Raw genomic sequence first — 20523 nt, 5'->3', positions numbered from 1 at the left:
CAGTGGGCGCACTGCACCAGGCCTGCTCGCTATCCGACTGGGCCTGCAGGCTGGCGGCCAGGCCGGAATTTATGCAAATCTCGTGCGGAGCAGGGCCTGATGGGAGAAAGGACCTGTGCTGCAATGTGCCTCTTCTGCTGAGCTCTGCCTGCCGGAGCTTCCCCCTGAACGTGGGACAGGCAGCTCTGCAGGCGCTCGGGGCTTCCGGGAGGGCTAGGGCTGGGTCAGGGCCTGCCTTCTCACCCTCGCTTAGCGGGGATTCCAGAACAGGCCCAACCCCTGCCCTCTTGCTCGCAACTCATACTTACCTGGCAGGGGAGCATCTGTGATCAACAAGGCAGATCTCCCAGGGTGAGGCTCATCCATTGCACATCGGATTTGCTGACCCCTGCGATGTCCCCAAATGCGGGATACTCGACTGCATTATTTCTGGTAGTGGGGGACTGCGTTCGCGCTATCCCCTGATTTATTGGTCAAAGAAAGAAAAAGTTTAGTGTGCAGAGTCAGCTTGTTTACACACGGAGCCCCTGGTCTTGCAGCAGAGTTTCTTAAGTCACGTGTGTGAGTAGGTAGCCTCTGAATGTTGCTGCAGTCCAGAGGGCCAGCATTCACTGGAGGGGTCAAGTGCACAGGCGCCTAACCCCAGACTTGTGCGCCCCATGATATCAGGGGCCCCAGTAGTTCTTGAAGCCGCCCTGCCCCGCCCCGCCCGGGCTCTGTTATCACGGCCAGGCCCTCCAACCTTAAGAAGTCCCATCCAGCTCCTGGGGATTGGGGGGGGGGGGGGTTCACTGGCTACCAGCTGCCGCCGGCCCCGTCCGAGCACCAATCGGGCACGATCGGGCGTTGCCTTCACGGCGTTGCCGTGTCCTGCTGGGGAGCACCCCACCCAAGACGCTCTTGTTAAGCGGGGTGGCCTGTCGGCTCAGGAGGGCCATGGGCCCTGGGGGCCGACAGGCCAGTGGGCGCACTGCACCAGGCCTGCTCGCTATCCGACTGGGCCTGCAGGCTGGGGGCCAGGCCGGAATGTATGCAAATCTCGGGCGGAGCAGGGCCTGATGGGAGAAAGGACCTGTGCTGCAATGTGCCTCTTCTGCTGAGCTCTGCCTGCCGGAGCTTCCCCCTGAACGTGGGACAGGCAGCTCTGCAGGCGCTCGGGGCTTCCGGGAGGGCTGGGGCTGGGTCAGGGCCTGCCTTCTCACCCTCGCTTAGCGGGGATTCCAGAACAGGCCCAACCCCTGCCCTCTTGCTCGCAACTCATACTTACCTGGCAGGGGAGCATCTGTGATCAACAAGGCAGATCTCCCAGGGTGAGGCTCATCCATTGCACATCGGATTTGCTGACCCCTGCGATGTCCCCAAATGCGGGATACTCGACTGCATTATTTCTGGTAGTGGGGGACTGCGTTCGCGCTATCCCCTGATTTATTGGTCAAAGAAAGAAAAAGTTTAGTGTGCAGAGTCAGCTTGTTTACACACGGAGCCCCTGGTCTTGCAGCAGAGTTTCTTAAGTCACGTGTGTGAGTAGGTAGCCTCTGAATGTTGCTGCAGTCCAGAGGGCCAGCATTCACTGGAGGGGTCAAGTGCACAGGCGCCTAGCACCGATCGGGCACGATCGGGCGTTGCCTTCACGGCGTTGCCGTGTCCTGCTGGGGAGCACCCCACCCAAGACGCTCTTGTTAAGCGGGGTGGCCTGTCGGCTCAGGAGGGCCATGGGCCCTGGGGGCCGACAGGCCAGTGGGCGCACTGCACCAGGCCTGCTCGCTATCCGACTGGGCCTGCAGGCTGGGGGCCAGGCCGGAATGTATGCAAATCTCGGGCGGAGCAGGGCCTGATGGGAGAAAGGACCTGTGCTGCAATGTGCCTCTTCTGCTGAGCTCTGCCTGCCGGAGCTTCCCCCTGAACGTGGGACAGGCAGCTCTGCAGGCGCTCGGGGCTTCCGGGAGGGCTGGGGCTGGGTCAGGGCCTGCCTTCTCACCCTCGCTTAGCGGGGATTCCAGAACAGGCCCAACCCCTGCCCTCTTGCTCGCAACTCATACTTACCTGGCAGGGGAGCATCTGTGATCAACAAGGCAGATCTCCCAGGGTGAGGCTCATCCATTGCACATCGGATTTGCTGACCCCTGCGATGTCCCCAAATGCGGGATACTCGACTGCATTATTTCTGGTAGTGGGGGACTGCGTTCGCGCTATCCCCTGATTTATTGGTCAAAGAAAGAAAAAGTTTAGTGTGCAGAGTCAGCTTGTTTACACACGGAGCCCCTGGTCTTGCAGCAGAGTTTCTTAAGTCACGTGTGTGAGTAGGTAGCCTCTGAATGTTGCTGCAGTCCAGAGGGCCAGCATTCACTGGAGGGGTCAAGTGCACAGGCGCCTAGCACCGATCGGGCACGATCGGGCGTTGCCTTCACGGCGTTGCCGTGTCCTGCTGGGGAGCACCCCACCCAAGACGCTCTTGTTAAGCGGGGTGGCCTGTCGGCTCAGGAGGGCCATGGGCCCTGGGGGCCGACAGGCCAGTGGGCGCACTGCACCAGGCCTGCTCGCTATCCGACTGGGCCTGCAGGCTGGGGGCCAGGCCGGAATGTATGCAAATCTCGGGCGGAGCAGGGCCTGATGGGAGAAAGGACCTGTGCTGCAATGTGCCTCTTCTGCTGAGCTCTGCCTGCCGGAGCTTCCCCCTGAACGTGGGACAGGCAGCTCTGCAGGCGCTCGGGGCTTCCGGGAGGGCTGGGGCTGGGTCAGGGCCTGCCTTCTCACCCTCGCTTAGCGGGGATTCCAGAACAGGCCCAACCCCTGCCCTCTTGCTCGCAACTCATACTTACCTGGCAGGGGAGCATCTGTGATCAACAAGGCAGATCTCCCAGGGTGAGGCTCATCCATTGCACATCGGATTTGCTGACCCCTGCGATGTCCCCAAATGCGGGATACTCGACTGCATTATTTCTGGTAGTGGGGCACTGCGTTCGCGCTATCCCCTGATTTATTGGTCAAAGAAAGAAAAAGTTTAGTGTGCAGAGTCAGCTTGTTTACACACGGAGCCCCTGGTCTTGCAGCAGAGTTTCTTAAGTCACGTGTGTGAGTAGGTAGCCTCTGAATGTTGCTGCAGTCCAGAGGGCCAGCATTCACTGGAGGGGTCAAGTGCACAGGCGCCTAGCACCGATCGGGCACGATCGGGCGTTGCCTTCACGGCGTTGCCGTGTCCTGCTGGGGAGCACCCCACCCAAGACGCTCTTGTTAAGCGGGGTGGCCTGTCGGCTCAGGAGGGCCATGGGCCCTGGGGGCCGACAGGCCAGTGGGCGCACTGCACCAGGCCTGCTCGCTATCCGACTGGGCCTGCAGGCTGGGGGCCAGGCCGGAATGTATGCAAATCTCGGGCGGAGCAGGGCCTGATGGGAGAAAGGACCTGTGCTGCAATGTGCCTCTTCTGCTGAGCTCTGCCTGCCGGAGCTTCCCCCTGAACGTGGGACAGGCAGCTCTGCAGGCGCTCGGGGCTTCCGGGAGGGCTGGGGCTGGGTCAGGGCCTGCCTTCTCACCCTCGCTTAGCGGGGATTCCAGAACAGGCCCAACCCCTGCCCTCTTGCTCGCAACTCATACTTACCTGGCAGGGGAGCATCTGTGATCAACAAGGCAGATCTCCCAGGGTGAGGCTCATCCATTGCACATCGGATTTGCTGACCCCTGCGATGTCCCCAAATGCGGGATACTCGACTGCATTATTTCTGGTAGTGGGGGACTGCGTTCGCGCTATCCCCTGATTTATTGGTCAAAGAAAGAAAAAGTTTAGTGTGCAGAGTCAGCTTGTTTACACACGGAGCCCCTGGTCTTGCAGCAGAGTTTCTTAAGTCACGTGTGTGAGTAGGTAGCCTCTGAATGTTGCTGCAGTCCAGAGGGCCAGCATTCACTGGAGGGGTCAAGTGCACAGGCGCCTAGCACCGATCGGGCACGATCGGGCGTTGCCTTCACGGCGTTGCCGTGTCCTGCTGGGGAGCACCCCACCCAAGACGCTCTTGTTAAGCGGGGTGGCCTGTCGGCTCAGGAGGGCCATGGGCCCTGGGGGCCGACAGGCCAGTGGGCGCACTGCACCAGGCCTGCTCGCTATCCGACTGGGCCTGCAGGCTGGGGGCCAGGCCGGAATGTATGCAAATCTCGGGCGGAGCAGGGCCTGATGGGAGAAAGGACCTGTGCTGCAATGTGCCTCTTCTGCTGAGCTCTGCCTGCCGGAGCTTCCCCCTGAACGTGGGACAGGCAGCTCTGCAGGCGCTCGGGGCTTCCGGGAGGGCTGGGGCTGGGTCAGGGCCTGCCTTCTCACCCTCGCTTAGCGGGGATTCCAGAACAGGCCCAACCCCTGCCCTCTTGCTCGCAACTCATACTTACCTGGCAGGGGAGCATCTGTGATCAACAAGGCAGATCTCCCAGGGTGAGGCTCATCCATTGCACATCGGATTTGCTGACCCCTGCGATGTCCCCAAATGCGGGATACTCGACTGCATTATTTCTGGTAGTGGGGGACTGCGTTCGCGCTATCCCCTGATTTATTGGTCAAAGAAAGAAAAAGTTTAGTGTGCAGAGTCAGCTTGTTTACACACGGAGCCCCTGGTCTTGCAGCAGAGTTTCTTAAATCACGTGTGTGAGTAGGTAGCCTCTGAATGTTGCTGCAGTCCAGAGGGCCAGCATTCACTGGAGGGGTCAAGTGCACAGGCGCCTAGCACCGATCGGGCACGATCGGGCGTTGCCTTCACGGCGTTGCCGTGTCCTGCTGGGGAGCACCCCACCCAAGACGCTCTTGTTAAGCGGGGTGGCCTGTCGGCTCAGGAGGGCCATGGGCCCTGGGGGCCGACAGGCCAGTGGGCGCACTGCACCAGGCCTGCTCGCTATCCGACTGGGCCTGCAGGCTGGCGGCCAGGCCGGAATTTATGCAAATCTCGTGCGGAGCAGGGCCTGATGGGAGAAAGGACCTGTGCTGCAATGTGCCTCTTCTGCTGAGCTCTGCCTGCCGGAGCTTCCCCCTGAACGTGGGACAGGCAGCTCTGCAGGCGCTCGGGGCTTCCGGGAGGGCTAGGGCTGGGTCAGGGCCTGCCTTCTCACCCTCGCTTAGCGGGGATTCCAGAACAGGCCCAACCCCTGCCCTCTTGCTCGCAACTCATACTTACCTGGCAGGGGAGCATCTGTGATCAACAAGGCAGATCTCCCAGGGTGAGGCTCATCCATTGCACATCGGATTTGCTGACCCCTGCGATGTCCCCAAATGCGGGATACTCGACTGCATTATTTCTGGTAGTGGGGGACTGCGTTCGCGCTATCCCCTGATTTATTGGTCAAAGAAAGAAAAAGTTTAGTGTGCAGAGTCAGCTTGTTTACACACGGAGCCCCTGGTCTTGCAGCAGAGTTTCTTAAGTCACGTGTGTGAGTAGGTAGCCTCTGAATGTTGCTGCAGTCCAGAGGGCCAGCATTCACTGGAGGGGTCAAGTGCACAGGCGCCTAACCCCAGACTTGTGCGCCCCATGATATCAGGGGCCCCAGTAGTTCTTGAAGCCGCCCTGCCCCGCCCCGCCCGGGCTCTGTTATCACGGCCAGGCCCTCCAACCTTAAGAAGTCCCATCCAGCTCCTGGGGATTGGGGGGGGGGGGGGTTCACTGGCTACCAGCTGCCGCCGGCCCCGTCCGAGCACCAATCGGGCACGATCGGGCGTTGCCTTCACGGCGTTGCCGTGTCCTGCTGGGGAGCACCCCACCCAAGACGCTCTTGTTAAGCGGGGTGGCCTGTCGGCTCAGGAGGGCCATGGGCCCTGGGGGCCGACAGGCCAGTGGGCGCACTGCACCAGGCCTGCTCGCTATCCGACTGGGCCTGCAGGCTGGGGGCCAGGCCGGAATGTATGCAAATCTCGGGCGGAGCAGGGCCTGATGGGAGAAAGGACCTGTGCTGCAATGTGCCTCTTCTGCTGAGCTCTGCCTGCCGGAGCTTCCCCCTGAACGTGGGACAGGCAGCTCTGCAGGCGCTCGGGGCTTCCGGGAGGGCTGGGGCTGGGTCAGGGCCTGCCTTCTCACCCTCGCTTAGCGGGGATTCCAGAACAGGCCCAACCCCTGCCCTCTTGCTCGCAACTCATACTTACCTGGCAGGGGAGCATCTGTGATCAACAAGGCAGATCTCCCAGGGTGAGGCTCATCCATTGCACATCGGATTTGCTGACCCCTGCGATGTCCCCAAATGCGGGATACTCGACTGCATTATTTCTGGTAGTGGGGGACTGCGTTCGCGCTATCCCCTGATTTATTGGTCAAAGAAAGAAAAAGTTTAGTGTGCAGAGTCAGCTTGTTTACACACGGAGCCCCTGGTCTTGCAGCAGAGTTTCTTAAGTCACGTGTGTGAGTAGGTAGCCTCTGAATGTTGCTGCAGTCCAGAGGGCCAGCATTCACTGGAGGGGTCAAGTGCACAGGCGCCTAGCACCGATCGGGCACGATCGGGCGTTGCCTTCACGGCGTTGCCGTGTCCTGCTGGGGAGCACCCCACCCAAGACGCTCTTGTTAAGCGGGGTGGCCTGTCGGCTCAGGAGGGCCATGGGCCCTGGGGGCCGACAGGCCAGTGGGCGCACTGCACCAGGCCTGCTCGCTATCCGACTGGGCCTGCAGGCTGGGGGCCAGGCCGGAATGTATGCAAATCTCGGGCGGAGCAGGGCCTGATGGGAGAAAGGACCTGTGCTGCAATGTGCCTCTTCTGCTGAGCTCTGCCTGCCGGAGCTTCCCCCTGAACGTGGGACAGGCAGCTCTGCAGGCGCTCGGGGCTTCCGGGAGGGCTGGGGCTGGGTCAGGGCCTGCCTTCTCACCCTCGCTTAGCGGGGATTCCAGAACAGGCCCAACCCCTGCCCTCTTGCTCGCAACTCATACTTACCTGGCAGGGGAGCATCTGTGATCAACAAGGCAGATCTCCCAGGGTGAGGCTCATCCATTGCACATCGGATTTGCTGACCCCTGCGATGTCCCCAAATGCGGGATACTCGACTGCATTATTTCTGGTAGTGGGGGACTGCGTTCGCGCTATCCCCTGATTTATTGGTCAAAGAAAGAAAAAGTTTAGTGTGCAGAGTCAGCTTGTTTACACACGGAGCCCCTGGTCTTGCAGCAGAGTTTCTTAAGTCACGTGTGTGAGTAGGTAGCCTCTGAATGTTGCTGCAGTCCAGAGGGCCAGCATTCACTGGAGGGGTCAAGTGCACAGGCGCCTAGCACCGATCGGGCACGATCGGGCGTTGCCTTCACGGCGTTGCCGTGTCCTGCTGGGGAGCACCCCACCCAAGACGCTCTTGTTAAGCGGGGTGGCCTGTCGGCTCAGGAGGGCCATGGGCCCTGGGGGCCGACAGGCCAGTGGGCGCACTGCACCAGGCCTGCTCGCTATCCGACTGGGCCTGCAGGCTGGGGGCCAGGCCGGAATGTATGCAAATCTCGGGCGGAGCAGGGCCTGATGGGAGAAAGGACCTGTGCTGCAATGTGCCTCTTCTGCTGAGCTCTGCCTGCCGGAGCTTCCCCCTGAACGTGGGACAGGCAGCTCTGCAGGCGCTCGGGGCTTCCGGGAGGGCTGGGGCTGGGTCAGGGCCTGCCTTCTCACCCTCGCTTAGCGGGGATTCCAGAACAGGCCCAACCCCTGCCCTCTTGCTCGCAACTCATACTTACCTGGCAGGGGAGCATCTGTGATCAACAAGGCAGATCTCCCAGGGTGAGGCTCATCCATTGCACATCGGATTTGCTGACCCCTGCGATGTCCCCAAATGCGGGATACTCGACTGCATTATTTCTGGTAGTGGGGGACTGCGTTCGCGCTATCCCCTGATTTATTGGTCAAAGAAAGAAAAAGTTTAGTGTGCAGCGTCAGCTTGTTTACACACGGAGCCCCTGGTCTTGCAGCAGAGTTTCTTAAGTCACGTGTGTGAGTAGGTAGCCTCTGAATGTTGCTGCAGTCCAGAGGGCCAGCATTCACTGGAGGGGTCAAGTGCACAGGCGCCTAGCACCGATCGGGCACGATCGGGCGTTGCCTTCACGGCGTTGCCGTGTCCTGCTGGGGAGCACCCCACCCAAGACGCTCTTGTTAAGCGGGGTGGCCTGTCGGCTCAGGAGGGCCATGGGCCCTGGGGGCCGACAGGCCAGTGGGCGCACTGCACCAGGCCTGCTCGCTATCCGACTGGGCCTGCAGGCTGGCGGCCAGGCCGGAATTTATGCAAATCTCGTGCGGAGCAGGGCCTGATGGGAGAAAGGACCTGTGCTGCAATGTGCCTCTTCTGCTGAGCTCTGCCTGCCGGAGCTTCCCCCTGAACGTGGGACAGGCAGCTCTGCAGGCGCTCGGGGCTTCCGGGAGGGCTAGGGCTGGGTCAGGGCCTGCCTTCTCACCCTCGCTTAGCGGGGATTCCAGAACAGGCCCAACCCCTGCCCTCTTGCTCGCAACTCATACTTACCTGGCAGGGGAGCATCTGTGATCAACAAGGCAGATCTCCCAGGGTGAGGCTCATCCATTGCACATCGGATTTGCTGACCCCTGCGATGTCCCCAAATGCGGGATACTCGACTGCATTATTTCTGGTAGTGGGGGACTGCGTTCGCGCTATCCCCTGATTTATTGGTCAAAGAAAGAAAAAGTTTAGTGTGCAGAGTCAGCTTGTTTACACACGGAGCCCCTGGTCTTGCAGCAGAGTTTCTTAAGTCACGTGTGTGAGTAGGTAGCCTCTGAATGTTGCTGCAGTCCAGAGGGCCAGCATTCACTGGAGGGGTCAAGTGCACAGGCGCCTAACCCCAGACTTGTGCGCCCCATGATATCAGGGGCCCCAGTAGTTCTTGAAGCCGCCCTGCCCCGCCCCGCCCGGGCTCTGTTATCACGGCCAGGCCCTCCAACCTTAAGAAGTCCCATCCAGCTCCTGGGGATTGGGGGGGGGGGGGGGGGTTCACTGGCTACCAGCTGCCGCCGGCCCCGTCCGAGCACCAATCGGGCACGATCGGGCGTTGCCTTCACGGCGTTGCCGTGTCCTGCTGGGGAGCACCCCACCCAAGACGCTCTTGTTAAGCGGGGTGGCCTGTCGGCTCAGGAGGGCCATGGGCCCTGGGGGCCGACAGGCCAGTGGGCGCACTGCACCAGGCCTGCTCGCTATCCGACTGGGCCTGCAGGCTGGGGGCCAGGCCGGAATGTATGCAAATCTCGGGCGGAGCAGGGCCTGATGGGAGAAAGGACCTGTGCTGCAATGTGCCTCTTCTGCTGAGCTCTGCCTGCCGGAGCTTCCCCCTGAACGTGGGACAGGCAGCTCTGCAGGCGCTCGGGGCTTCCGGGAGGGCTGGGGCTGGGTCAGGGCCTGCCTTCTCACCCTCGCTTAGCGGGGATTCCAGAACAGGCCCAACCCCTGCCCTCTTGCTCGCAACTCATACTTACCTGGCAGGGGAGCATCTGTGATCAACAAGGCAGATCTCCCAGGGGGCAGCGCTGAAAAGCTGGAAGGAACGCCTGGCCAAGGTCAAACAGAAACTGGGTCTCTGGAGTCTCCGCAAACTGAGCATGGAAGGGAAGGCTCTGGTGCTGAGAAATGATGCGCTGCCTGTCCTGCAGTATGTGGCCCAAGCGTGGCCCCTCCAAGCCAGAGAGGCGCGGGCCATCAACGCCATGGTCTTCCACTTTGTCTGGGGCTCAAAGATGGACAGAGTTAAGAGATCATCCATGTACAAGGAACCGCGCAAAGGAGGGAAAGGAATCCCGGACCTCCCTACAAGACTGCGGGCCTGCTTCGCCTGCACCTGCGTCAGGATTTCCCTGGGCAACGCCAACAAGACCCACTCAGCCTACCTCCTTTTCCGCTTCTTCCTCACACCAACATGGAGGAGGCTAGGCTGGGACAAGTGGGAAAACAGGGCCCCGTACAACTGGACGCTCCCTTGGTACTACAGGGAGATGGAAAAGTTCATCGCAGATTTTGGCCTTCAGGGGGTGGTGCCTGCATTGTGGAACCCAAGGACAATCCACAACCTGATCAGGGCCCAAGACACCACAGATCCCATTGAGGACCTGCCAGCGGCCACAGTTACCCAGGTGTGGGAAAATGTGGCATCAAACAAACTCCTGAATATTCACAAGGACATCGCCTGGCTGACGGTGAGGGGGGCACTATCTGTGCGAGCATTCATGAACAGACGGGGCCTCTGCCCACACAGGAGCTGCCCAAGGGGGTGCCCGGCAGAGGAAACAGCGTACCACCTCTTCTGGGCATGCCCCTTTGCAAGGAAACTGCGCAGGGCCCTGAACACTGAGTTGAGTGCTCACATCCCGCCCCAAGACATTATACACCAGTCTGTGCTGTATGGACTCTTTGCACAGACCCACACAGTAGAGGCAATCCAGAACTGCTGGAGGACCCTCTGCTGCATGAAGGACATTCTCCTCTACGCAAGGAAACGCCTGGTCCTCAATGATGAGCTGCTGACAACCGAAGCCTGCCGCAGGATGGTCCACGGCCTGCTAAGAGACTACGAAATCAAGGACAGCCTGGAAGATGGGGGCCCTGAGTAAAACCCCCAGCCCAGGCAATCATCCAAAAATAAAATAAAGAAAAAGGGAACTCTTAGCCTACTCAGGCAAAACACGAACACTTTGCAAACCACAGACTCTGAACAGAAAATATATATGTACCCACCCAAATGCCCAAAGTAAAATTGAAACCACCCCTTCTGCTTTGAGGGGGGAATGTAATTGCCACAAAAGTCTTCTTATTGAATTGAATTTATTACCCTTGTATCATCTTTAAGCACTTAATAAAGATATTTTTACAAAAAAAAAACAAAAAAAAAAAAAACAAGGCAGATCTCCCAGGGTGAGGCTCATCCATTGCACATCGGATTTGCTGACCCCTGCGATGTCCCCAAATGCGGGATACTCGACTGCATTATTTCTGGTAGTGGGGGACTGCGTTCGCGCTATCCCCTGATTTATTGGTCAAAGAAAGAAAAAGTTTAGTGTGCAGAGTCAGCTTGTTTACACACGGAGCCCCTGGTCTTGCAGCAGAGTTTCTTAAGTCACGTGTGTGAGTAGGTAGCCTCTGAATGTTGCTGCAGTCCAGAGGGCCAGCATTCACTGGAGGGGTCAAGTGCACAGGCGCCTAGCACCGATCGGGCACGATCGGGCGTTGCCTTCACGGCGTTGCCGTGTCCTGCTGGGGAGCACCCCACCCAAGACGCTCTTGTTAAGCGGGGTGGCCTGTCGGCTCAGGAGGGCCATGGGCCCTGGGGGCCGACAGGCCAGTGGGCGCACTGCACCAGGCCTGCTCGCTATCCGACTGGGCCTGCAGGCTGGGGGCCAGGCCGGAATGTATGCAAATCTCGGGCGGAGCAGGGCCTGATGGGAGAAAGGACCTGTGCTGCAATGTGCCTCTTCTGCTGAGCTCTGCCTGCCGGAGCTTCCCCCTGAACGTGGGACAGGCAGCTCTGCAGGCGCTCGGGGCTTCCGGGAGGGCTGGGGCTGGGTCAGGGCCTGCCTTCTCACCCTCGCTTAGCGGGGATTCCAGAACAGGCCCAACCCCTGCCCTCTTGTTCGCAACTCATACTTACCTGGCAGGGGAGCATCTGTGATCAACAAGGCAGATCTCCCAGGGTGAGGCTCATCCATTGCACATCGGATTTGCTGACCCCTGCGATGTCCCCAAATGCGGGATACTCGACTGCATTATTTCTGGTAGTGGGGGACTGCGTTCGCGCTATCCCCTGATTTATTGGTCAAAGAAAGAAAAAGTTTAGTGTGCAGAGTCAGCTTGTTTACACACGGAGCCCCTGGTCTTGCAGCAGAGTTTCTTAAGTCACGTGTGTGAGTAGGTAGCCTCTGAATGTTGCTGCAGTCCAGAGGGCCAGCATTCACTGGAGGGGTCAAGTGCACAGGCGCCTAACCCCAGACTTGTGCGCCCCATGATATCAGGGGCCCCAGTAGTTCTTGAAGCCGCCCTGCCCCGCCCCGCCCGGGCTCTGTTATCACGGCCAGGCCCTCCAACCTTAAGAAGTCCCATCCAGCTCCTGGGGATTGGGGGGGGGGGCTGGCTACCAGCTGCCTGCCCATCACCCCAGACCATGCCCCGCAGGCAGCCCATCACCCCAGACCATGCCCACAGGCAGCCCACACCACAGGGAACCACCCTACACCCCTGGGCATGCCCCGCAGGCAGCCCCTCACCCAGACCATGCCCCGCAGGCAGCCCATCACCCCTGACCATGCCCCGCAGGCAGCCCACATGGCACCATGCACTTTGTAGCCCCAACACATGTCCTCCCACCCCACCCCCAGTGACGGGCTCCTGCCAGCAGGCCCCGACGCATGATGCCTCCCACGCTGAGCCTGCTGCTGCCTCCGATGCAACTGCCTCTGCCACCACGACGGTGTCCAGGTCGATGGAATCCCCTGGCACTGTCGTGCACGTGCTCTGCCCAATGATGCCGGCACATCCTCCATCTGCTGGGGTCCAGTTGGTGGGGTGGCCACCCCTGCTGGACCTCCGAATCCCGACTATGGCAGGGATGGGATCTCCACCAGGCTGGCTGTGTTGGTTGGGGCAGGTCCACAGGGGGCCCTAGTGGCATCTGGGCCGGAAGACGGCACGGAGAACGACTGGCGTATAGTGTGCACGGAGGAGAAGAGGGCCACAAGACTTGCTGACACATGGAAGAAACCCCCGACCATGATCCCTCCCAACTGGGCCACGTTGCCACACATGTCTTCTTGATGACATGCGTGGTCCCCCCCAGGAAGCAAACACGTCATCACGAATGTCACGTGTGCGCAACACAACACCAATCAGGACAGACTCAATCCTGTCACGGCTCCCCACTTCCGCAGGATTAGGATTGTCAGATGACGTGGACCTCCCTTCTACCTGCAGACGGGCCTGAGACGGGGCATCCCTGCTGGTGTATGGTGATGCAGTCAGTGTTTCAGGGACAGTGACATGCACAGGCCCCTCCGTGCCGACCTGTGCAGCCTCCTGCCCCTGCCCCTTGACTGCACCACTTGCACCAGTGGTACCGCCCCCAACAGGCCCCATGTGCGGCTCTGAAGCAGCCTCCTCCTCCGTACACACCACCAACCTGGATGGCTCCGCACCGTCTCCCGCCGTCGCAAGCCCCTGTGGGGGCTCACCCACCCCTTCCGCTGCAGCCGTAGTGGTGGACGCGGCACCAGTCCCCTCGCTCCCGGATGATGGAATTTCCTGGGAGGGTGATTGGGCCTTGCGTCGCCGGCCGGTGGAGGCATCCCTGCCGCTTTCCTCCACTGCGCGGTCGCCGCCCTCTTCTTCACTCGCCGCTGTGTAATGGGAGACATTGAACACAAGCATCAGGGTACTGTACAATAGTCCCCTAGACAGAAAGCTATAGCACATGAGTGGCACATTCAAACGTCACTTCCATCATGTCCCTCCACAACACATGGGTCAGTGCAGGCAACACACATGCAGGAACAGGCATGGCACATGCAACAAACATTTGTATCCATGTCCAGGCACTGTAGAAACATCCAATGGTGGCATGAAACTCACATGCATCATGGGACATGCTGATCACATGCACACACATAACCGGAGGGTCATGCATCTGGCCCCATATACCCCCAGACACAGTGGATACAAGGATGACTAGGCTATATCAGTGAATCAACACATCATCACGGACATGTGTCATGCATCCATGGCGTTCACCAGTCACACACACTACTCAGACACACGGACATGTACACCATGCATGTCCATGACAGCAGCACCCATCTCTCACACCCCAAACATGTCCAAGTACAGACACAGGCATGCATACATGTGTGCATTCCGCATGCTGCTCCGCATGATGCATTTTAACACATACACCATCCATGTGGACTCACATGCAGCACCATCATGTCCCTGCACACACACATCCATACATGACCCATGTCACACATACAGCCATGTAGCTAACTACCACCACACTGCAACATGCACTGTTTTAAACGGGAATGCATGGGCACTTACTGCTCAACTCAAGACGGGCCTGCATCCCGAGGATCTGGTGATGAAGCACTGGGCCAATGCGCTCCAGGACCCTCATCTGCTGGGTGGTAAGCTGGATCCGGCGCCCCACTGCATCCGCTGCTTACAAGACGCACCAGGCCTTCTTGAGGGTCCTGGACTTGTAGTCCTCCCAGCGCTTCTGGACGTGTTTGATGTCGCGGGGTGCCCTCTCCCGCATTGATCACACCCACTATGCCCTTCCAGATCCTCTTCCGTCCTTTCTTGTCGGTGCAAGATGGTGTAAAGAGGGCATCATAATGCCTCAGAACTTGCTCCACCAGGATACCAACTTCCTTTTCACTGAAGCTGGTAGCCCGCTGCGGGGGGGTTGCCACTGGTGCTGGAAGGTGTTTTGTCGGACATGGCAACCCCTGAGGCAGGCAACTGGGTCCTGGGGCTGGGCTGTGGAGTGATGGAACACCAGTTGGGATTCTTCTGTTCCAGCAGGGGTGGTCACAGCAACTGGACCCCTGCAGATGGCTGATGTGCAGGCACCAAATGGCAGGGCATGGTGGCAGCAAGCAGGCAGGCAGCAGCAGATGGCTTGTAGGCGGCTCCCCGGGATTCTGGGGGGCAGGACTGTTGGGCAGAATCCCGTGCAGTGCCCTTAGGGACCACTACACACAATTAAGACTACAAGTGGTAATACAAGTTCACCTTTGGTACAAGCCTGTACTACACTGTTAAAGTGGTAGCAGTAGCGGAGCAGCCAGATTTATCTCAAGAGTAAATGAGCAGTAGTAGAGATTACACAAAGGACCACAATTACTGTGACTCAAGCAAACATTGACTCAAGGTTTCAGGTATAAAATACAAGCACATTTATTTTAAACCATCTGTTGTAAAACACTTCACTTCTATAAATTTGAAACCATACGTAAAATACACTACACACAACCAATTCCACTTGTTCCAGTAAATTCAATGTAAGTACATTAGGATTTGACAGACCGGTGTTGCGATACTAACGCGTACCCGCGGATAGAAATGCTCACGAAGTTAAAACACACTTTGTACTTAGGAATTTCAAACAAGGGAAACGTGAATCAAAATCATAGGCAATACTGTTTCAAGGCAAGGGGACTCGAGGACTGGTTTAAAGATACAGATTAAAGTCAATAGGCCTGCGCCAGTGTCAATGGAGCAGATTCTCAGTTGCCGAGGATCACACGTTGAACAGTTCGAGACTCGAGATGCCAAGAGTTCGTAAAGATTGTCAAATGGAAGCAAAAGTTATAAGAGGGAGGGAAGAAAGAACAAATCTTCATGGAGGAAAAGGGTTCACCCCGATTCCGGCTGGTCAGGCGGAGAGACCGACCAAATGTGCACAGTACCTTATTCTGTTGGTGAAAAGCTGGTGCCAAGGCAGTTGTTCCTGGTAGTTCCTGCAGACTCACGGTTCCTGCGGCTTCAGTCGTGGGGACAAGAAGGACGACGTCTGGAGCGATCTGCACTACCCAGGGATGAGGCCAGCAGCAGCGAGAAAGACAACGATAAATAAAAGGTGCGCTCCTTTAAATCAGGAGAGGGCTCTTCTGATGGCTATCCAGACCACTACAACACAGCAGTGATTTCGACCACGAAGAGTATCCTCTGGCTCTAGAAGATGAGTTGGTTATCCCCACCAAGCTCAAGGGAAGAAGACTCTGGACTGGACTGGTCGTCGAAGGGTAGATAGCTCAGGACTGCAGCAGGGTTTCACCAGGACGGGGTAGTTGCAGCAGTCGACTTCTTCTCCGCTTCTCTTCGGTTCCTTGCAGTTCCAGTGGCGACTCTGACTTCTAGCCCAAGAGTCCTGCCTTTTATGCCAAAATCCCCCATTCACACCGCCTGGCTGTCAACCACTCAGCAGGGGGGTTGTCCAGCCCGGACAACCACCTCAGCCAATCAACACAAAGTGTGACTTGGGTCTACAAGGAGACCCTGTGCAGGGGGTGACTACACCCCTCCCTCACATTCAGCCCACCTAGACACCCAGACGCCAAAGGAGGGCTTCTGGTCAGAAGCCCGCCAAAAGTCGGCGAACAAAGGAGGCACACCTGGTTTGCCGCGCAAAGAAAGACCCAAGAAGGATGTTAACAAAAATAAATGGCGATTAAACCCAACCAGAGCCGAAATAAAAAGTATTTGGGCTAGCGGGTTAAAGTTCGAGGCTACTAATATAGCCTAAAACAATACCACGTTATGTAATATAATCGCGGTAGGAAAATTAGGGTACATACCACTGCCACCAGCCAAGTCTTAATGTTAAGGGAGCGAAACAATGCTCCAAGAAGTACAGATAAAAAAGGCTAAGAATTAACCCTTTCCAATACTCCATGTAAGATGGGGTGTACTGGATATGTGGTTAAATGTCTATGTAAAGATAATGGCAACTTTATCCTTTTCTAGGGGACAGTAGTCAGCCCCAGAAATGGAGTTGGTGGGAAGTCTAAAAGACAACCCTGTGTTACTGCACTGAAGGTGCTGTGTAACACACAAAAGAATGGGGCTACTGAAGTGGTGTACTCCAGAGTCCACAATCACAAAAACAGATGAAATACACATGGCAAAACACAGGTAAGAGTGGGGGAAAAGCTCACACTCTTACCAAGTGGAAAAAATAAACTCCAGAAATCCAGCAACGCTGCTGGGGGACTCACTAGGTAAGGGAAATTAGCCATAGAATAAGAATTCTCCCTAACAAGGACAATGGCCTTCTGGGCAGGAGCGTGGTCTTCCATGTGTTGTCGTGTGGCCAGCTTGATACGGAGTGATTTGGCACGTGAAAAAACAGCACATCAGCGTTTAATTCGGGGAAATGGCCTTAGCGCATAAGCGACGTAATGCACGCAGGCGTTTCCTTCTGCACGTGTTAATGGTCCGCGCGGGTCTGCAGTGCACTGTACGTGCTTTCAGTGGAGATCGATGTGTGTTTTTCCTACTTTGGGGTTCACGCGCGATTACTACACAGCGGTTACAGTGCCTGTGCGTATCTCTTTTCCACGCAGACGGTGAGTCGCACACGCTATTGCATGCTATTTCTCCCACTGCGTGTGCCCCTGTTTGTCGCGTACCACATTTATTGATGTCATAGTAGCCCGCATGTTAATCACGTATGCTTTTTTGTGTTCCTGGGTGCCAGAGTGTACCGCGTGAGGTTCTTTTACATGCACGTGGGCTACAGGGGTTGCATATACGTTTTTTGTGTATTTTTGGGGTGCCTGAGCGTTGCATGAACACCATTTATCCCCAGGGTCCACAGGCAACCTTGCAGGGGCACATGGGTGCGTCTACCATCACGTACCCTGCCCCCTTCACCCCAATTGCCCAGGACAATTGTTCAGTGCACCTCCTATTGGCATTAGTACATCCGTGCCATGGTTGGGAGGGCACCAAAGGTTATGGGGGGCTCAGCTGGGTGTCCTGCCAGTGTTGGGAGTGGTTGGGCAGGTGGCCAGGGAGTACGTGGAGTCCAGGGTGGCCAGGGTGGCCGTAGAGCAGAAAGAGGCAGGGGTGCACCACAGGGGCAGGATGTCCAGCCACATGCTGGTGCAGCCATGCCACCACCCCCTGCGACTCTAGGTGATGCTGCTGTTGCATCCGACCCTGGCACCCTTGCGACCCGACAGTAAGTAACATGTGCTGACACGGGCCCACCGGTAGTGGTAGCTGCAGGTGCAGCTGTGGCGACCACCACACAGCCTGCCACCCGCCAGGGTTACTCGTAATATGGCGGTACGGTATGGACGGTGCCAGTGACATACCAGCACCGTCTATGGCTTACCGCCATACTCATAATGACCCCCTTTGTATGTGTGGTAGATTTTTGCCAAGTGAGTTCATCAGTTCCCATGTCAGGTGTGAATTTCTCATGCCTGTTTACATTTCGCACGTTGCACTTAATGACAATTGTGTCATGTGTTGTTCATTTGGTTGGCTGTTCAGCTGTTGCATGCCATGGGGGCCATGGGTGACGGGAAGGTTTGGGTGACATACCAGTGATTACATGGCCTGTTTTGCATGTGTTCCTTTTAGTTATGTTTAAGTAGCTAGGGATGCACATAATGTAGCACTTCTGTGCAAACATTCTCGGGTGTTAACTTGGTTGTGACAGTTGACTGTCTCTTTGTCATCATCGATTGTCACCTGGTATGTGCCAGGTCTGTGTGCACTCGGCAGGGGTGGGAGTTTAGGTGTAAAATGTGGCCACAAGCTGGGTCCGGGCTGCCTCGCCACGTACCCTTTCCCCTCCCATGAGCAGTGCCTGTGCATGTGATTGGGGATGTGGGAGCACCACCATGTCCACCGGTACGCCCCGCCATGTTGCAACGTTGTGCCACAATGATCCTGCACACTACTTGGGGTGCATATAGTAGCTGGCCGCCAGAGCGGTCAAGGGAGCGTAGGCGTGAATGTGTGCTCCCCTATGGCCCTGGTTACAATATGGGCTGCGTTGTATCTTACCTAGGGGGGTGTGGTGGGGTTCCGTATTGGCGTCATCATGTGGTGCTCAGAGGGTAGGCACTGTCCCCTGGGGAGGTGATGATGGTTGTCATTAGTTGGGTTTGTCTATTTGTCTGTGTGTGACATGCATGCATGTGCACAGGCATTTGTACTAACCTATGAGCCATGTGTTGCCATGCTTCCCAGCATCCAGGGCCCAGATCAGGGCAGACATTCTGTATATAAAACTGTCATGGGTGGACCCTGGATAGTTGGCATGGACAGAAATGATGATTCCCTTGGCATCGCATACAACTGCACGTTCATGGAATGCCAGTGCTTGCGGTTGCGGTAGATGTTTTCAGTGGCCCTAGGTGGACGTAGGCCCACATGGGTGCAATCTATGGCACCAAGCACTTTGGGGAAGTGTGCCACCTTGTAGTAGTCCTGGAACACAGCCTGCCTTTCTGCGGGTTTTCTGGGCATATATATGTGCCAGCGGACTGAGGGGCACGTGGAGTGATGATTTCCAACACCTGGTATAGGCAACGTGACTGCGTGGGCTGTGAGACGCCCCCACTATGGCAGTTGTCCGCTGTAATGACCCAGTGGCCAGAAAATGCAGTACATTGAATACCTTCTCCAAGGGGCTCAATGCTTTGGAGCACAGGGTGGGTGATGTGAGTTAATTCTCCCACTCAGTGACCAGGTCTAGGATCGTATGAGATGGATTCCTATACCTGCCATAGACCTGGTCGTCAGGAAATCCCAAAAAGGCTGGTCCTGGTCAAAAAAATGCAGGGCCTGGCTATTCTCCTCCTCCTGCGGTGTCCCACGATCAGTGCTGCGAGAAATGGGACATTCATCGTAGCTGTATATACTCGTTTGTTTTTTGCACACACTTTTATAATGCGCGGGGACGCTTCCGCCTGCCTTCGTGCGGCGGACGTGTTTACGCCTGTGTGTGTCTTTTGGCATGCGCGGCTTTCCCCTATTCGATTCCATGAATACGTGTTAATCGCGCGCGCGTGGGCGTTGTGTGTGTTTCCCAGCGGTACTTCCCCATTTTCGCCCTCATTTTCACACATTGTTCCCCATTCTGCGTGTTCCGCCCCCTTTTTGGTGTGCGCGCTACACGTTGTGCGCTTTTGCTGTGCGCGTTGCGCATGGCGTTCGGGTTGTCGCAGTGACGTGTGCATCCGTGTGAGCCACGTATGAATTTGGCACACATCCCGGGAAAAACACGCACAGGGCCTTCCATGAATTGCACTCGTGAGCTAGTTTTTTCACGCTTGTGCCAGCCTGCGCCACAAATTTCGGCGCACATTTATTCCATGAATCAGCCCCATAATGACCTGAGAATACTGACAAAGAGATGAAATACCATGATAAGTGACATCTTGAGCCTAAGGTGAAGAAATCGATGTCAAGATGAAGAAACCTATGCCACATACATGATGAAGATATTCAGTTTGTTTTAACGTGTACAGATGCAAGTAACTGCAAGAGGCAAAGAAATCGTAAAGCTTGCTTATGCTTAATAGTTGATAGATTGCGGCAAGCGCCTCAAGAAGCACTTTATGTATGAATGTAAGTCCACTAGGCACCTAAGCAGAATTGAACAAAGGTTACAAAAGGCCTCAGATGGGGTGTGTCGCAGCATGAAAATCGAGAATCAAGACAGAGCAAAACTCAGCTAAGGATGGCCATGCCAAGAAACCAAGGTCTTATCTGACTGAAATAGGCAGACATTGGATACAATTAAGTAGAGAAGAGAACAGAGGATACTGTTCAGAAAGGTCAAGATAAGCCACAGACGTCAGAATGCTGGTAGAATTAAATCAAATATACGAAAGACACAGCTAAAATCCGATTTCATGGTGTCTAGTCATGTGACAAAGGCGGGCTGGAAGAAGGAGACTTTCACACCTACGCATGGATCCCCGCCATGCCCATACTCCTTGAAAGTTCTCAGAGTACAGAACAGACACAAGGCCAAACTAAAAATCAGTAAATGACACATGACCACTGAGGTGATGATTGATTGTAGCATAATTGGTGGGAAG

At 56.7% G+C, this 20523-nt stretch overlaps 12 non-coding genes and 1 pseudogene across 12 annotated transcripts; all 13 read left to right on the top strand.

Annotated features, from left to right (window-relative positions):
• The first annotated feature begins 300 nt into the window (after positions 1-300).
• On the top strand, positions 301-464 carry LOC138499069 (U1 spliceosomal RNA). Its single transcript, XR_011279115.1, has one exon. It is a non-coding gene; the product is annotated as a U1 spliceosomal RNA (small nuclear RNA).
• A 795-nt stretch (positions 465-1259) lies between these two features.
• On the top strand, positions 1260-1423 carry LOC138499068 (U1 spliceosomal RNA). Its single transcript, XR_011279114.1, has one exon. It is a non-coding gene; the product is annotated as a U1 spliceosomal RNA (small nuclear RNA).
• Positions 1424-2035: 612 nt separating this feature from the next.
• On the top strand, positions 2036-2199 carry LOC138499067 (U1 spliceosomal RNA). Its single transcript, XR_011279113.1, has one exon. It is a non-coding gene; the product is annotated as a U1 spliceosomal RNA (small nuclear RNA).
• A 612-nt stretch (positions 2200-2811) lies between these two features.
• LOC138498915 (U1 spliceosomal RNA) lies at positions 2812-2975 on the top strand. The gene has a single exon (XR_011279008.1). It is a non-coding gene; the product is annotated as a U1 spliceosomal RNA (small nuclear RNA).
• A 612-nt stretch (positions 2976-3587) lies between these two features.
• LOC138499066 (U1 spliceosomal RNA) lies at positions 3588-3751 on the top strand. The gene has a single exon (XR_011279112.1). It is a non-coding gene; the product is annotated as a U1 spliceosomal RNA (small nuclear RNA).
• Positions 3752-4363: 612 nt separating this feature from the next.
• On the top strand, positions 4364-4527 carry LOC138499064 (U1 spliceosomal RNA). Its single transcript, XR_011279110.1, has one exon. It is a non-coding gene; the product is annotated as a U1 spliceosomal RNA (small nuclear RNA).
• Positions 4528-5139: 612 nt separating this feature from the next.
• On the top strand, positions 5140-5303 carry LOC138499063 (U1 spliceosomal RNA). Its single transcript, XR_011279109.1, has one exon. It is a non-coding gene; the product is annotated as a U1 spliceosomal RNA (small nuclear RNA).
• A 795-nt stretch (positions 5304-6098) lies between these two features.
• LOC138499061 (U1 spliceosomal RNA) lies at positions 6099-6262 on the top strand. Its single transcript, XR_011279108.1, has one exon. It is a non-coding gene; the product is annotated as a U1 spliceosomal RNA (small nuclear RNA).
• A 612-nt stretch (positions 6263-6874) lies between these two features.
• LOC138499060 (U1 spliceosomal RNA) lies at positions 6875-7038 on the top strand. The gene has a single exon (XR_011279107.1). It is a non-coding gene; the product is annotated as a U1 spliceosomal RNA (small nuclear RNA).
• A 612-nt stretch (positions 7039-7650) lies between these two features.
• On the top strand, positions 7651-7814 carry LOC138499059 (U1 spliceosomal RNA). Its single transcript, XR_011279106.1, has one exon. It is a non-coding gene; the product is annotated as a U1 spliceosomal RNA (small nuclear RNA).
• A 612-nt stretch (positions 7815-8426) lies between these two features.
• LOC138499058 (U1 spliceosomal RNA) lies at positions 8427-8590 on the top strand. The gene has a single exon (XR_011279105.1). It is a non-coding gene; the product is annotated as a U1 spliceosomal RNA (small nuclear RNA).
• A 2210-nt stretch (positions 8591-10800) lies between these two features.
• On the top strand, positions 10801-10938 carry LOC138498993 (U1 spliceosomal RNA; annotated as a pseudogene).
• Positions 10939-11550: 612 nt separating this feature from the next.
• LOC138499057 (U1 spliceosomal RNA) lies at positions 11551-11714 on the top strand. Its single transcript, XR_011279104.1, has one exon. It is a non-coding gene; the product is annotated as a U1 spliceosomal RNA (small nuclear RNA).
• The last annotated feature ends 8809 nt before the right edge of the window (positions 11715-20523 follow it).

The sequence above is a fragment of the Ambystoma mexicanum genome, chromosome 5q (assembly GCF_040938575.1).
Source record: "Ambystoma mexicanum isolate Mex_15411 chromosome 5q, UKY_AmexF1_1, whole genome shotgun sequence".
Classification (NCBI taxonomy): Eukaryota; Metazoa; Chordata; class Amphibia; order Caudata; family Ambystomatidae; genus Ambystoma; species Ambystoma mexicanum.
Note: the sequence above shows the minus strand (reverse complement) of the source record. Positions and strands in the feature narration are given on the sequence as shown.